At 38.9% G+C, this 15,142-nt stretch overlaps 1 pseudogene; it reads left to right on the top strand.

The window, feature by feature from the left end:
- The first annotated feature begins 913 nt into the window (after positions 1 to 913).
- On the top strand, positions 914 to 1,043 carry LOC125776895 (small nucleolar RNA U3; annotated as a pseudogene).
- Positions 1,044 to 15,142: the final 14,099 nt, after the last annotated feature.

The following is a 15,142-nucleotide window of genomic DNA, read 5'->3' as shown; positions in this document are numbered from 1 at the left end:
TATAGAGTTTATATTAAGTTAGTAGCTTCAAGTTAACTAAATAATCAAAGTCATTAGACAGATCATATCGCATTTAATATATTTTTTAGCGAAGTTAGAGTTTTTAGAGCACGAGAATCATTTACAGACTTCATAACTCATTCAGCGGCTTCGTAAAAAACGAAAATTTTCATTTCTTATGTTTAATATTTTTTTTACAGTCTTCTTTTTTTAATTTTTTTCTTAAATTTTTCACTTTACCCATAGGGAAATGTAAACTCACCTCTTACCAAAAGTTACGTATCCGCACTGTCAAGCAAATTTGCCTATACGAAATACATATGTACAATACATACGTTACTTATACGCAGTGTCATCCTATTAATGTTCGTGTACTTATTAATTGACGTAATAATTATTCTGCTTGGTGGGTAATTTAAATTGTTTTTAGTTGTGGGGTGTGTGTTTTTTTATTTTTATAGTTTTTTATTATTATTTTTGAAGTTATACTTCTTATACGACGCCGGAAAAGGTTGCGATAGATTCTGGTTGCGCAACCTTCCATATAAAAGTAACGTAAGGTTGCGCAACCTCGCTCCATCCATATGAATGTAACGCAACCTTGTCTGCGAAGATGTGCGAGCAGTAAGCGAAGCGGTGACAATCGGCGATCGTTTGTTCGTTTCCTTCGGCACAGCTCGGCTTTTCTACTAACAACACAATGTTGCCATGCTTATGCTGTTGTTGTTTTTGTTTTCGTAGAACAATGTTTCAATTTTTGGTTGGTGACATATTCACATGTGTGCGCATAAATATGTTTGTATGCTTGTGCATTATTGAAGTTATACTTCTTTTTCTTTCGTTTGTCTTTCATTTCTGCGAATTCTCAACTATTTTACGTATGTTTTGGTTGAAATACTCTGCGTTGGCCTTTCAGAATCACACAGAATCATTTCTGTGGTTTTTGAAACTGACCCACGAGGACGAGGTATATGGTTTTATCTGGGAGCGTGAGATTTAAGAAAATCGCTCGCTTACAAGGGATAAAACGACTTCTGAGTGGCGATTTTAATGAATAAATTCACAGAATCATTTCTGTGCTTTTGGAAATCTATACTAATATATATTGTTTTCTTACTAATAGAAAATAAATTTATCACAGCAATATACATAAACATATACATAATATTGCTGTGATAAATTTAATTTCTATTAGTAAGCAAAAAATTAAAAATAAATTTATTAAGACTATACTTCTCAGGGCATCATAACAATGTTATGTATATGTATATACATATTATGTATATGTATATTGCTGTGATAAATTTATTGCGGAAGCAAATGTTCTACAAAGTATGTATATTTCTATACTTAAACAAAATTATTAGAACCATCGTATGTTTCTTGCATGCATAACCAAATCATACTTAAGTCAGCGCAACCTAAGTGTCAATGGTGGTGTTGGTGGTAAGCGCTTGGAAAGTCAAGATGCTGCGAGTGCCACAGGTTAGAATCCCGACGGAATAAATTTTTAATTTTTTGCTTTTAACATCGTATACTATAAAAATAAATATTTTTCTTTATTTTAATTTTTAAATTTATCACAGCAATATTATGTATATGTATATTGCTGTGATAAATTTAATTTCTATTAGTAAGAAAAATATTTATTTGTATAGTATACGATGTTAATAGGCATACATCTTCTATCCTATCTTGTGTATCTGCACATGCTCATATGAGTGTATGTATACGCATGTGCGCGTTCAGAAATTGAAATCATATTTTCATCACTTATCAATATACTTATTACATGTGCGCGCATTGACTTGCTGGTTCATACATTCATACAATAATGCACAAATAATGCAATAGCATACAAACATACATATGCGTACACATATGAATATGTCACCAACAAAAAATTGATCTTCACAAGTCAATATGGCAGCCAAATTGGCGAAGAACAAAATAGAGATGATTACGCTGCATATTCTCTTCCGCAACGAAGAGACGGAACTACTTTCCGAGTCAAAATTCCTTCATTTAGACTTTGCTTTATTCTTTATTTTATGTGCATAATAAATTTATAAAATGTGAATTTAAGTTTTCTAGTTTTCTTTCATACAAAATGATATGCATTTGTGAACACCGCTAAGAAGTATAACTTCTTCCGCGCGTAGGGACTCCACGCACCTTTTTTCTATAGACTAGAAGCCAGACTGAAATTTTGAATATATTTTTTAGTCCAAAATATATATCCTAAAAGTATAAATTTCAAAAAAATAAACTTAAATTAAATATAAATTCAATTTATAAATTCAAGTTTCTAGACTTCAGGTATAGAACACCCTTTGCGACTATAAAAATATTCTCTGAAAGCCCAATGCATTCCTCTTCGTTATAGAAGCTATAAATTAAAATAAACATACAAAAATATTTTTTAAAAATATAATAATTCCCAACAAATTAACTTTCAGGCAAAAGTTTATTGACTAATCAACGAACTACAATCAGGTGGTAACTCGAACTGTATATTTGCCAAAGAAAAGCGGCCGCACAGGATCACATCCCGAGAGATATGTCGAAGGACGAGTGCATAGTGTAAATCAGAATTGTTCTTTGGGCCCCATGCACCCGTATGCACAACTAAGTCAAACACTGGCTGACAAACAATGCTGCAAATCAGCCGTAGCAAAAGAGAAAAAATCAAGGACAGAGCAGGGATTAAGAGCACAAACAGACGAAGTAGCAAATGCCAAATGTCGAATGAATGGATAGAAAAATCACAACAACTACAACGTGGCAAGCAATGAAAATAACATTACAACAGATCAACTATGCATTAACAACAACAACAAAAAACAACATTTTAGATTAGCTATCATATATATGTATGTAAGTGGCATATATGCCTTACATACTTACTTGCTTGCATACGAACTTACATACATACACACACACATGCATAAAGGCACTCATGTGAGTATGTGAGTTTGCCGCTTGCAAATTGCAGGCGAAATTGTTTGAGCGCGTCGTCGAGGCGCAACCCGACGCTGCGACGAGTGGACGTCTTCAAATCTAAATGGCAAAAAACAAGAATGCCACACAACGACAGATCAGCAGAGGCAAAGAGCAGCTGAAAAATAAAAAATAAAAAAAAAAATTAAATAAAAAAACTTTTACTCCAGAGGGTGGAGGCGAGTGGCCGTGTGGCACAATTGAAAAAGTAGCAAAGAAACTACGAATGACTCAGCAAAGAACTTGCAAAGAATCAAGCATAAATACGAAAAAAAGAACACACAGAATCAATGTTGCCAGTGTGCATGCAGAGCAAATTGACAGACGTACAGTCAAATAGTCGAGTGACGAGGAGCTGAGCACGACGGAGTCAAACAAGGATGCTTACATGAAAAATCACTGTAAAATACCACAGGAAAATAAAAGCAACGAGTAAATGTGTTTGTGAGGAGATGCAGTTCAGTGAAGGCGCAAAAAGAATCAAATTGGATATATGCTTGTTTACAATAACAAAAAGCTAGAAAAACAACCAGCCAACAATAGCTGCTTGTGAGGCAAAGAGCGATCAGCCAGCGGCAAGCGGCATACACTGACACACACACACACACAAACACAGCGTAGGAGCGGCAAAGCACTGGCGGCAAGTGCAGGCGAATGAGAATAAGAGACCAAACACACAAATCCAAGCAAATCGGATTTTATGATTTTCGCTGTGTCCTTGCGCACTCCGCTCCCTACCTCACTCCCTTGTCAATGGCATTTGTGCTTAATACTTTTTTCTATTTTGATTTTCTATTTTTTATTTATAGCTTTTATGTGCAGACCATTGTTGAGCGGAGCTTTCGTTGTTGTCGCTCGTTAACTTCAATTGGACAAAGCACAACAGCCCACACCGCGCCGCCACGCCACCGGCCGTTGCACTTGTCACTCAGAGGATGCAATTTGGCGCGCCGAGTGGATATCTTCTGTATTTATTTTGCAAATCATTTGTTGGTTTGGCGCAATTGTGCTTGGGGAATAAATTGATTAGGAGCCCAAGTGGTCGCAGTCGCCTGCCGAGGCATAAGCTGGCGCTGCTGCACAAACGAGGAGTTCGCCATAGGCGATTAGTTGCGCTTCAACATTCAAATATCGGCCATTTGGGTGAGGCTAAAGCGAATGAGTTATATTGTATATGTCATCTGATTTGTGTGCATTGACAGTTAGCCAGCCAAATGATTCATCTGTTGTCAACAATGACTTTCTGATGGACAAAAGCGCAGGCGAATCTTGAACTTAAAGTGCTTCTTTCATAAAGCCACAAGCAATTATTCGGAATAATGAGAGGAGTTTATACCCTACATCCCATAGCATTGTGGATTTTATATGAAACAAGGAGAAATATACACTTCACAGGTGCATATCTAAACCTGAAAATGTACTCTACCAACGGTTAGCATCAAATGGAAATCTTTTGTCTTGATCTCTCTAGCCGGGTCTTCTGAAAAAAACCGGTGTGAACTAGTTATTGTTCAAAGGGGCCAGATTACACAGCCGGTACAAATTAAATATCTAAGCTTGTTCTAGATGCAAAATTGGACACTAACTTCAACTCAAGAAGCTAAGCCTAGCTCCAGGAAGCAACAGCATCAGCGACAGCGTAATCCAACAGCTAAAAGTGTGACTACAAAGAAGAGAAGAAGGAGATGCCAAAAGCGGAGCTGCCTATTTTTAAAGTCGCTGATGCATCGACCGAAAATATCAAAGGTAAAACATTAGAGCCCAATGGAAGTGAGTGCGAGATCTGCCAACAAATGTAGCGCTGGTAGTATTAAGGTCCGCCACCGTCATGCACAGATGCCAGATGAAAAATATATCATATGAAAACGAGAGCTCGGTTTAAGTATATAAGCTAAGGTTGGGAAGACTGGTAGCGGTCGACGGGAAAGCTATCCCATTTCAATCAAGGACAGGGGTATGGATCCGATCTATACCATCGCAGCCGAATAAAATAATGAAGCTCATCAGAGCCAGAAATGCAAACAAGAGCATTAAGGATAACTTTTTAATTTTATTATTTTTCAGCAAAATTTAAACACACATCACAGCTTTTTAAGCCTAAACAAAATATCCGCCAACCCGTTGTTGTATTTCACCACCCAGATTTTAATTTAAAATTTCTGCACGAGTTCGAATGAGTATATCGATTCAATAAACACTGGCAACCAAATAACGGACGTTCAATATCAGCCGGGGTTCATTCACTTTTGAAACACCTGAACATTTAGACACAAGTGTCGGATAATGTTTATCAATATTAATGTGAGGCCAAAAAGTTTTCATATAAGCTGCCAACACACCACGCCCAGCGAAGCCGCATTAACAATCGGCACATTAAATACCGTTAAAACAAAACATACACAAACCGCAGCCACAATTGAGATTTACTAATAATCCGCACAATTTCCAGCGCTCAATACAAAACAGGCGGATATAGTGAGCGCAGCTTGCTGAAACAGAAAGAAGAGAGGCAAAAACAACAACAGCAAATAATAATAAAAGAGCTGAGGCTCACTTGATGGCCAAACTTTGCAGTCGCACAAGCACTTCGAGCCACTACACAACAAACGGCGATTGCACTTAACGGGAGCCAGCAGCTGCCGGTCGGTATTTCATTATTGTAAAATATTCGCTCATCGAGCAACAAAAAAAAGTAAAATAAAAGCAAAAGTAGGAAACAAAAACAAAAGCAAAGAAAAGCAGTGGCTGCAATTCCTGGCGCACTTCAACGTACTTATCCTACATATCCCGTTAGCGCAGCAACGCACACTCACACATACACACACACATAGCAGCGCACTCAAGCTGCTGCAAAACTTTCATAAATATGCAATGACCAATTGTTCTCAGCAAATCCATTTTACGATTATATTTTTGTGCTGACCACAATTAGTGCAGATCCGCACATTACAAGCAAAATAAAGGACAGACAGACAGACAGACAGGGTACAGCTTACAGCAGTCAGCTGCCGGCACAGCTGTGCAGCGGCTACACGTTACTGTTGTTGTTGTTGTTCTTGTTGCATGTAGACATTGTCAGGATGCTGTCATTTGAAGTGGCATTAAAGTCATTGCTGTCAATGGACTGCACTCGGAGCCGAAGACCGACGTCCAGCGACCGCCGTCCACTATCCACAGACAAGCGGATGGCTTTAGTCAGCATGTGTAAGAATGTCAACCAGACTGACTGATGGCCATTTACAGCAACAGACAGCCGCATTGCCCGCTCAACAACAGCACTCACTTGTCGTCGTCGGAGTCGTCGGGGCGCTGAGGTCGCATATACTTGCTGCATATTTGTGCTTTATTCCAGCGCCGGTCAGTTGGGTTTCTTTCTTTGTTTTTGCACTTTTTGCGCTCCTCGTCGCCTTGCTTTATTTAATTTTGTTCTGTCAATTCATTCATATTAAATGTGTTTTCCTTGCGATTTGCTAGGAAAATGGAACGGAAACGGATACGGCGGCGACTGAGATTAGCATTTGCGCCAGCTAACATGCACACATGCATAAGCACATTTGTATGAAGCATCATACTTTCGTGTATGTGTGCGGCTTGTAAATGAATCATCGCTCCGCTTAAGACGGACACTTGGTTGGCTTAGCGCTCTTTGCCTGAGCGATCGTCGAATTAGCAAAGCATTGAATAAAAGTTGTGGTCATACTAAACCCAAAGTACAGTTAAATACTTAATCGCACAGACTTCACATATCACACATATGTATATATGTATATATATTTTTTTGCAAGTTTGCATAAAGAGTGAAGTGCTCTTCTTTTCTTAAGAGGCAGCACGCTCTGATATTTAAAGCTAATGAGGGATCACTTACTTCTAATAGAGCCGAAGAACTTAAGCCTCTTTTGTATCGATTATTAATTACATCAATAAAGAAGAGAAAAGAAATTGTTCCTATTTGTCCAAATGTTTCTATACTCTCGAAACAAAGTTGCTAACGAGAGTATTATAGTTTTGTTCACATAACGGTTGTTTGTAAGTCCTAAAACTAAAAGAGTCAGATATAGGGTTATATATACCAAAGTGATCAGGGTGACGAGTAGAGTTGAAATCCGGATGTCTGTCTGTCCGTCCGTCCGTCTGTCCGTCCGTCGGTGAAAGCTGTAACATGAGTAAAAATTGAGCTATCATGATGAAACTTGGTACACGTATTTCTCGGCTCCATAATAAGGTTAAGTTTGAAGATGGGCAAAATCGGCCCACTGCCACGCCCACAAAATGGCGGAAACCGAAAACCTATAAAGTGTCATAACTAAGCCATAAATAAAGATATTAAAGTTAAATTTGTCACAAAGGATCGCATTAAGGAGAGGCATATTTGGACGTAATTTTTTGGGGAAAAGTGGGCGTGGCCCCGCCCCCTACTAAGTTTTTTGTACATATCTCGGAAACTACTATAGCTATGTCAACCAAACTCTATAGAGTCGTTTCCTTCAGGCATATCCATATACAGTGCAAAAATGGAAGAAATCGGATAATAACCACGCCCACCTCCCATACAAAGGTTATGTTGAAAATCACTAAAAGTGCGTTAACCGACTAACAAAAAACGTCAGAAACACTAAATTTTACGGAAGAAATGGCAGAAGGAAGTTGCACCCAGGCTTTTTTAAAAAATTGAAAATGGGCGTGGCGTCGCCCACTTATGGACCAAAAACAATATCTCAGGAACTACTTGACCGATTTCAATGAAATTCGGTATATAATATTTTCTTAACACCCTGATAACATGTACGAAATATGGGCGAAATCGGTTCACAACCGCGCCTTCTTCCAATATAACGCTATTTTGAATTCCATCTGATCCCTTCTTTGTATAATATATACATTAGGAACCAACAAAGAATAAAACTTTACACAAATACGGTATTTGAGCTGAGGTAGCCCTTGTGGAAAAATTGTCATGATCGGACTATAACTTTTCAAGGTCTCTGATATCGAACACGAAGAACTCAGTGCCTAACCTAACCTAACCTAATTTTTCACCGAAAATATCGGTGAATCTCTCAGAATTTAATTGTAATTAATTTTACAGCAAAATAAAAAAATATATAAATGACGGATAATGAAATCTCTATTATCACTTTATCATGCGAGAGTATAAAATGTTCGGTGACACCAGAACTTAGCCCTTCCTTACTTGTTTTTTTTTTTCTCAGTTGGTATGACTATCAGTGACATCAGGCTATTTCGTATTCGCCTGACTTAGCTCCATGTGACTTCTGGGTATTCAGCAAACTCAAATGACCGCTTCGTGGAAACATTTTCGATTCAATTGAATACTTCAAATGTGATATGCGCATTGAAGGCTGTTCGGGCCTTTAACAACTATTTCGAGAATTAAAAAAAACATTATTACATGTGTTTTGAGCCAAGTGGGATTGCTTTGAGGGGACGACATGGATTTGGAAGAACAAATTAATAATTTTAAAGTTATATATGTATAAAGCATTTAGCACTAGATCACATCATTACCAGTAAAGAACAGTCTTTAAGTATCACTGTGATATTGACCACTTTTATAGGTAAAAGTCAGCCAAAAGCATTCAAGTTCACGTATTCGGTATCTAGAGGCTTGATAAGTTATGGTCGGTGTTTGAGCATTATGGCACATTAAATGCCAAACTCTAAGGTACGGAAATAGATGGAATTTACAACTTGTATATATGCTGAGTACTAATTTAGTCAACTTTTACTCTGGACCGGACCGAATTTGTTTGAATTATATATAGGGACAGCAAACGACGCAATATTTTCCCCGCTCTTTTGACATTTCTTTTCAGTAAGGTTTGCCATTTCATAATGAAAATATATACGATCCTACGAATCTCAACCAAATTCGGAGTCAGTGGCCTAACCTTAAGAGCGCTACGTTTAATTTATGGTCATGATATTTAATCGCCCTGTAAGATCAACATTTGAGCATTTAGTTGAAAATTTTAATTCACAGGCACAGTACAAAATATTTCCGTGCCAGTGAGACAAAGAAGTGCCCGCAGTGTCGAGCGTATTGCTGCCAATCACACATCTGACACATCGTTCTCAAGCGTTGGTAACCTCTGTGACGTCGTTATAACGATTTTGAGAAAAGATTTTGGCCTACATCCTTACAAGATCAAATTGATGCAAGAACTGAAGCCTCTTGACCACCAGAATTGTTGTATGTTCGTGAATTGAACTGAGCAACAACTTGAAATTGGTCCGGATTTTCATCGAAAAATCATCTTCAGCGATGAGGCTCATTTCGGGCTGAATGGTTTCGTCAGTAAGAAAAATATGCATTATTGGTCAGGCAGCCGTCCCGAAAAAATTACGGTGTGGTGAGGTTTGTGAGTCGGCGGTGTCATTGGGCCATACTTCTTACGTGATGATCAAGACCGGCACGTTACTGTGAATGGAAATCGCGTCCACTCAATGATAACCGAATATTTTTGGCCCAAATTGGATGATATTGATTGGTCAATATGTGGATCCATCAGGACGACGCCACAAGCCAATCAGCGAATGTTACAATCGATTTATTGAAAACCAAGTGTGGTGAACGTGCTATCTCACGAAATGAAAAACAAGATTTGTGCTCTTAAAATTACTTGGAATAAAAAAATCATCGATTTTTTTCGGTTTTACACTTACCTTATCCGAACTTTAAAAAATAAAAATATGTTGATGAAAATTGTAGGGATTATTATGATAACCCCCAATTTCTTCCACTAGAACATTGCGATTGCGATAGAACATTGAGATGCTAACTGTAAAGCAGATACCAGTGAAGCTCGTTTTGCTTTCTCTCTCAAAGGTGTACTGATGAAGCTCTTTTAATTTTTTTGTCTTCTCTAACTTCTGTGAAGCCTACAATTGCACAGACTGCGTCCTCGTCAGCTGTTTTCTAATTGAAATTCATCCAAAGGATAATGATGTTCCCATCAAAGCCTAACAATATTTCTCCCTGTTGCCAATCAATAACAGTGTTCCTTGTTGTTTTCACTTCTCTGTGCCAACTGTTGCACATTCAAATCAACAATTCATTGCCTGACAATCAGTTCATGCAATGCAATGCATTAGCACACATTCAATTGAGTAACAACACTCACACACACACACACGCTCAATCGCTAGAAGATGCCTTACTTCAGTAGTTGCTTTTGGACGAGTGTCCAGTCGGCAATAGTGTAGCCATCGTTATGTTCTAAAGATATGCTCTGTATAACTGAACTGCTTCTGCAGCACTTTAATATAACAAATTAAAAAAAAACACACACACAACATATTGTATTTCTAATAATTTATCAATTTTTAATTACATTGAGATCGGTTTTGAATCGTCTTGGTGACATATAAATACATGTATTGGTGATAAAAACACAAAAATATGTTTTCTGTTAATAGAAGATTTTATTTTTCTGATATAGCAAAATCTTAAGTACTCTCTAAATCAATCTTGAGGAAGGTCCTTAGCTCAAATTATCCATGCCAATATTATTCAAAATACATTTTGATCACCTTAGCGAGTTGAAGACGAGAAGTTGTTCTTCTACCATTTCGGCCGTTTTCGACGGACTTATTGACCATCTGTCCAAGCGAAACAAATTCATGATGTAACAAATAATTAATATCGAAAAAAAGAATGATCATCACCTTGATTTTTGAGCGGCTTTGATGTAGTTTTGGGTTTCGGCTCGTTTTTTCCTTCCATACCGATGATACATATAGTTGACTCGTTTGCAAGTCAAACTCATAAACCATGTCTCATCGGCTCTCCATGAATGTAGGATCAAACGTACTCGCGAGAGATGTCGAGCTCTCTTGCGATCTCTCTAACACTTGCCTGAGGATTTTTAAGCAACATATCTTTCCCTTTTCTTTTGATATTTTCATCAGTTGAGGAGGTCGAAGATCGTCCAAAAAAGACTCATTCTTTGTTCGATTTAAGCACTTGCTGTAAACAGAATGGTTAGGAGATCGCGTTCATATTTGGCATAGTAATAAAGACAGTCCTACCAACCTAGCTAAACACATTTTTTTAAATAACATTTGCCCGAGCAATTTCCGGGTACCTCTTTTTTACTCTAACATTTAAAGTACTTATAACACAGGTTGTACACATTTTAGAGACTTGATAAACGGCTTTTATGATAAAAAAATTATTGGCCTATTATTATAATTTTATTATTATAATTATTGAAGTCTTTATATATCTTTAATATATATAAAGCAATATCTCTAAGAACTCTGTACCCACAACTGACTCAAATCTAATCCTTAACAAGATTTACCGTTTATTAATTACCGTTATATGTTTGCTCATAAAATATGTTTTCCATTTTTGCGAGATAACGGTAGTCAAACAGTAACCTGTGACTGACTGCAACAATTTATAAGCCAACAAAAAACTGCTGTCAAGGCTAACCCTTGCCAGAGTGGCGGTGCGAGTTTTGCAGTTATGCATGCCCCTATTTACTACGTAGTGTACCCACACATTCCCGGCTAATAAATAATCGACATTTGCAACCAAAGCGAAAACAAAAACAACATAAATAAAATAAATAACTTTAAGCGCAGCACTTTTTACAGTTATTTTACAGTTTTAACACACGCTGCCCTTTTGACTTAGCAATTTCGTGGTCCGTTTTTCGCATTTGTTTGTTGTGTGTGGGTTTTTTGCGCTTTGTAGTTGTAGTTGCAGTTATTGTTATTGTTTTGCTTATGTGTAAAACACTTTTAACAGCATTTTGAGGTTAACTGCAGTTGCAAATGCGAGCGCTTGACTTTTCGAGTGCAACTTAGAAATTTATTTGCGTTTTTTACGCCGTTCGCTTTTTACGGCGTTTTCGTGGCTTTTTTCCACTATTTATTTGTTTACCACTTGAACAACAAAGCGTCCACACATACACCCACATATACGTGCCAACGCACACACCTACAACGGACTTGCCACATTTGCCACACTACAAACGCATAATTTAATTAACAAGTTGGCACGAACTCTTTTGCCACACGAACTGACTGTGAAATATGCACTCGAGACGTGCCACGCCACCATACACGCGCGTCACGAAACCCCACTCCCACACCCCGCAGCAGCACAGCCTACATGCAACAGCGTTTGCAGCGGTGCGGCATCATCGTTAATTGTTCTGATTAATGGATGCATCCATGACCTCGCCACCGTGTGGCAGCAGCAGCGGCAAGGTTTTATAGTGCAACACTGCGTGCTGGCGCACAGAAAAACAAATTTCGCACAACAAAATGCAAAATGCTGCACATTCATAGCGCGCAGCCAACAGCTTACAGTTTACAGTTGGCAATTTACAGTTTACTGTTTACACTTTTTCGTTCTTGCCGCATTTAGCATTCAGCTTACATGCCGTTTAGACTTTTTCCGCATAAACACATGTAAGTATGTGCATGTGGGGGGGTGAATTTGTGGAAAAAATGCGCATTGGCTTTGTTTGGTGTCGCAGTTGAGTGTACCGCTATTCCAGCGTGCGTCGGTGGCAGCCAGTTTATTTGAATAGCTCGTGCCTTGACTGACGGCCGCATAGTCCGCCTCTCGCGCGCCCTTAAACCGTCCGCTGCCATGCCTCGGCGCTTAATATACATTTTTACCGCCACATAATGCACAGCCTTGCCACCATAAATCGGTTAGAAGCAACTACCGAGGTCTCCGACTCCACGTCGCCACCCCACTCAAGCTGTGTTTACACACACCCCAACCAAGTTGAGTGCCACAAATAATTCCCTGCTCGCACCCTTATTGCGTCCCCCTGTCACTGTTTGCTTAAGGTGCCAACTTTTTGCATTCTTCTATTTCCCTTTTCCGTTGTTCTTTTCTTTTCAATGGCAGCATTCTCCGCTCATTTTGCATTGTTGATTGCCACGGAATATTCCAATTTACAGTTCCGCAAATGTTTATTACACTAATCATGCACCCTTCGCCTGCCGATCGCCGTTCGCCGTCGACTGTCGGCCGTCTTCTATGCTCATTATTTAGGTTATGCAGCTCGGATCGGCTCGCCTCGGCTCGACTGTCTTGTTAATGTGCCATTGTAAATTAAGTTTAGCAGACATTTAAGAGTTTTTTTAAATTAATTACAGCACAAATTGTACAGTGTGCCGCCATAAATCATGGAACGAAGTGCGCTTAACTGTTGGTCGAGTAAATATAGTATAGTGCGGAGCTGGAGCTTGGCAACTTTCCGTCCATCTCAAAAGTTCACGATGCATAGAAGTAGAAAGCAAGCAGAAAGGGATGACAATGCTCTCAAATATAATATGTTAAGTGCAACTTTCAGTTTCAATTGGATTAATAGCTTGTTTAGTGATGATTTTCTCAAATATCTTAAATAAAGCTCAATATATACGTCGTTAGTCAGACAAAAATTAAGGCAATAACCTCACATCGCGTTAGAGAATTTTCTTAGAAGTAGAGAGGCAGCAGATGTAGCGGCTGGCGGAAAAACCTGCATCCAGACCATAAAGGATTTATGGAAAACGAAGTACTTTATAAGATTACCAAAAGCCAACCCACTTGCTACCTAACTAACTTATCAAGTCGCTATTAAAGTTCGTTGACGTTCTGTATGAGAAACACTTCAGCTAAAGTATTGATTTCGTCGATTCCGTTTCGGTAATATGGATATGAGTAATGTGTGTACTATATGAATAGGAAGGTCAATTGTTGAAAAAGGAGATCTTTGACTGTGACCATCATGTTAGCACTGCTTTGATTGCCCAGAAACTTAACTTTGCAACAAAGCCGTTTGGAATTATTTAAATTATATAGACTGAGTTTCCATCAGCAAATCTCTAAAAAAAGATTACAAAAAAAAGTGATCCATATCTCAACCGGATGGTTTCTGGTAATATAAAGTGGCTCACGTACGACTACACCAATCAAAACTTACAGTGGTCGAGTCGGTACAAATTATGGTTTAGTCAGGATTGACGTTCCTGTGATGGTTTTGCTATGTCTTTAGTGGGATTGACAAAGATTCATCTACTAGCAGCGCCCCTCTAGTTGCAAGGTTATTATACATCCTACTTATAATGGAACATAGCAGCAAGAGATTATTACCTGTTCCCCTTAAAAATGGCAACTGTTACAGTTTTTTCCATTGAAGGTGAGGGTACAAAATATTTATACCTCAATGCCGTCGACCCTACGCAGGTAATACAATATTATAGCTTACAATAGGTATCCAAAACGATATTCTTAATAACCATTTTACATTGCCCCTTGAGATCAACCAAAATACCAGAAGGAACTCAGCATGCACCGTCAATTAGTTTTTCCATCAAGCACCCTAAGCTTGAGTCATTTTTTCACCGAACTATTCCCCACACAATAAGAAATAAGCAGCGTTCTTCTCGCCACATTGGCGCCATTTCACTATTATACACAACTCTGTACCCGCACCGTGCTTCATGCAAATGCAACGGTAATAGCGGCAACAACCAACAGAACTACAGGCGACTGCAACAGCTGCGGTGGACCGCAACAACTCGCGTCATTTGTTCCGCATCCGCTGGTCATGAGCTGAGTCATGGCAACGATGTGTTGCAACACGCTGCATCGCCCTGCGCAAACATAAATTTCTCACGCCATTAAAGAAAGCAACGCGCTGGTAATGCATCATGCACCTTTTCCCTCCACACACACACATATATATGTATATGTTTACAGTTATAAATGCTGAAAGAGCTGCTTCCTTGTGGGGAGCTTTTTTCAAAAGCGCAACGTGCAATCACTGCAACGGTTGAGGTTGTTAGCCGCACACATACACAGGCATGCCTTGGAAGATGCTAGCGCTGCTCCGCTTAGCACCCACCAGCTTTACCGCTAACTCTTAGCGTGCGCATTTTGAGTAATGACTAACACATTTCCGCATTCATATAGCGTGAAAACGTTTGGCTCTACTGAGCATCGAGCGCACCCTATATCCGGTGCCGTTTATTGTTGTGCACCAAACGATTTGCCCGGCGCCCTTGCAACACAGTTTCTGTCTCCGCGCAACTCCGTCGCGCGTTGTGGTCGCCGGCATTAGCTGCTCGATCTGCTTTGAGTCAATAAAGAGAGGAGCAGCAGTGAGTC

Source organism: Bactrocera dorsalis, chromosome 2 (assembly GCF_023373825.1).
Source record: "Bactrocera dorsalis isolate Fly_Bdor chromosome 2, ASM2337382v1, whole genome shotgun sequence".
NCBI lineage: Eukaryota > Metazoa > Arthropoda > Insecta > Diptera > Tephritidae > Bactrocera > Bactrocera dorsalis.
This window is presented reverse-complemented; position numbering and strand designations above follow the sequence as displayed.